This window comes from Tenrec ecaudatus, chromosome 13, assembly GCF_050624435.1.
Source record: "Tenrec ecaudatus isolate mTenEca1 chromosome 13, mTenEca1.hap1, whole genome shotgun sequence".
Classification (NCBI taxonomy): Eukaryota; Metazoa; Chordata; class Mammalia; order Afrosoricida; family Tenrecidae; genus Tenrec; species Tenrec ecaudatus.
The window spans coordinates 48,919,710-48,922,931 of NC_134542.1; the positions used below are offsets into that span (position 1 = coordinate 48,919,710).

Below are 3,222 nucleotides of genomic sequence, written 5' to 3' on the forward strand. Positions count from 1 at the left end.
GAGCCTGATAAAAAAAAAAGCCCACAAGCATTGTCAGCCTCTAGAAATAAAAGTAGTCAAAAGTACAGTGATGGTAAGAAAGAGTTGCAGAGAAGTGATTCCATTTAATTATGCTAAGATGGCCAATTCAAAAACAGAGCTGCAAAACGAAAATTTATTTGTAAAGAATTGCTAGTGCTGAAGACTTACTGAAGTGAAGATATAAATGGAATTCCCTAGACATTAGTCAGTTAAAGTGATTATAACCCTATATAATAAATTATCTAAATTAGAAATCATAAAAAATTAATTATTATTTGAATGTGGAATTAAAATCAGATGTTTTCAAATATACCCACTCTTCATTTAACAATATGGTTAGATTTAAAAAATCAGATGATGTAAAAATTTTTATTATTTGAAAATGGAGGCTGACTCATTGGATTACAAAATGGAGGATAACTGCATCATTACATGACTGTCAATTTTCATCATGACCTAATGGCCTAACTTCTGAGAATCATGGCCCAGCCAAGCTGGGACATAACCCTAACCATCACAGCACTGTTATACTCCCCTTGCATCTAATGCCATTAAGGTTCTATCACTCAGGTAAACAGAGTTTTACTATTGTCCTAAATGCAAAATGTTGCATAATGAGACAGTCTGTAAGTGAGGTGTACGTAAATATGAGGGGGTTTCAAAGTTCTGTTTGTTATCTTTTAATTCCAGGTTTCCATAACTTTTTAAAGCTCCCTTTTATGTGATACCTCAAGTTGCCTAGGAAATTTATAATTGATCTTACAATCAACATGAGTGAACTCAAATGCCCACTGGGGGTGTCTCAAGTCAGCTTGAGTCTTAGATCCAGAACAAAGGATATGAGTGCATTAGATTTCAATGACATAATTTTGAATATGTTTCAACATGCCTTCTTTTAAGACATGTAGTCTAGATAAACAGCACAGTTTAGCAGTGCATAGGATTTGTGCCCATTCTAAAGTTGCACAGAAGGTATATACAAGCACGATTTCATTTGTCTAGTTACTTGTATATAGTGGAAAAGAACTAGGCATTTTTGAATAATGAATTTCACAAATAGATTTCTCACTCAAAAAGCTTTTGTGATTTCAAGTGCATATCACTGAAACTACTTGATTGAGGCTCACTCGGAAGCCTACACATACCAGCTGTTGTCTAGTAACAACAGTTCCACTCTGAGCACCATAGCAGTCAAGATGCTGTCTACCTATGTTACTTGCTCACACATGTCATCTGCAGTTGCATAACATCAAACAGCCACTGTTGTATCTAGTGCCCCCTAGAGGACATCAGAATTTTAATAGGAAACAGTAGTTATAAAGGTAAGGAAAAGTTAATACAAGGAAAAATACATATTTTTCTCTTTGTTGTAGTTTTGAGTTCCTCAGGAGCTATCTAAAATATGTACTTGCAAAGTATAAATGTTATACTCCAATACTCAATGTTTTTACTTCAAAATATTTAGGTATAGATTAAAATATGAAATGGTATGATATCTGTATTAGCTCCCCAAAAAACAGTTTTTGGAAAAGAACCCAACAAGTATAGATTACTGAATATATATGCATTACTTACAGGGTAGTAAATATGACCTTTTGAGGATCTGTTAATGCTCCAAAAGGTATCGAAGGAGATTTCATCATCCATAAAGTCTCTGGAAGATAATCAGTGAGTTAATGTAATTATTATTTCTTAATCACCAATATCAATAGTTATACTTGACAGTTTCACTCTTAAAACTAATACTGTTTTATTACAAGGCAAATACATGAAAAGAATTTGAAATGAAAAGTAAATAATGAAATAAAAACTGAGAATTTTTCTTCAAAAGGATTAAAATTCACAATATTTCTCAAACTTCCCTATCCTATATCTCCTTAAAGACAAAAAGAAAACATCACCAACAGGATTACCCTATATGCATAAATTTACCTTAAAAATCATACAAATTATGTTTTATTCCACATTGTACTTATTTTAATGTAAAAGTAATGCTTTGGCAAATGGACATCGGACCTCCACTCAAGTACTTCCTCAATGCAAGAATACTTTGTTCTATTAAATTGGCACTCCATGATGTACACCTTCCTAACACGATCGCTAAAGACAAATGGGTGTATAAGAAAATGTGATGAAAGCTAATGATGCTTGGGTATCAAAAGGCTTGCAGGTAAACAAGCATCCATCTAGCTCAGAAGCAACAAAGCCGACATGAAAGAAGCACACCAGTCTGTGTGATCATAAGGTGTCGAAGGGATCAGGTATCAGGCATCAAAAAACAAAAAAATCATATTATTGTAAATGAGGGTGAGCGCAGAGTGGAGACTGAAAGCTCATCTGTAGGCAACTGGACATCCCCTTACTGAAGGGTCGCAGGGAGCAGATGAGTAAGTCAGGGTGCAGGGTATCAACGATGAAACATACACCTTTCCTCTAGTCCTTTTTTTTTTTTTCAAATGCAGTCCCCCACTACCACAAATAATGCAGTGGAGTTTCCCACATTTGGGGAAACCGCAGGGGTCAGCATACCCGGAGTGCAATGGATAAGCCTCACCCTGGGAAAACCACCTTCGTGATCATGGTATCTCCCCTGCCAGGTTAGTATTTTCCTCTAGTTCTTAAATGCTTCCTCCCCCAACTATCATGATACCAATTCTACCATACAAATCTGGCTAGACCAGAGGATGTACATTGGTACAGATAGCAACTGGAAACACAGGGAATCCAGGACAGATGACTTCTTCAGGACCAGTGGTGAGTGTGGCAATACCTGGAGGGTGGAGGGAAGGTGGGGTAGAAAGGGGGAACCGATCACAAAAATCTACAAATAACCTCCTCCCTGGGGATGGACAACAGAAGAGTTGGTGAAGAGAGACATCAGACAGTGTGAGATACGACAAATAATTTATAAAATATCAAGGGTTCATGAGGGTGAGGGGAGCGGTGAGGGGGGTGGAAAATGAAGAGCTGATATCAAGGGCTCAAGTAGAAGCAAATGTTTTAAGAATGGTGATGACAACAAATGTACAAATGTGCTTGACACAATGGATGGATGGATGGATGGATGGATGGATGGATGGATGGATGGATGGATGGATGGATGGATGGATGGACTGTGATAAGAGCTGTAGGAACCCCAATAAAATGATTTTTAAAAGAAGTAATGTTTTGTTATTACACTACTTTTGAGTAAAATCAACA

General features: G+C 36.6%; 1 pseudogene; it reads right to left on the minus strand.

The window, feature by feature from the left end:
• Positions 1–2,474: 2,474 nt before the first annotated feature.
• Positions 2,475–2,626, minus strand: LOC142425312 (U1 spliceosomal RNA; annotated as a pseudogene).
• Between the last annotated feature and the right edge of the window lie 596 nt (positions 2,627–3,222).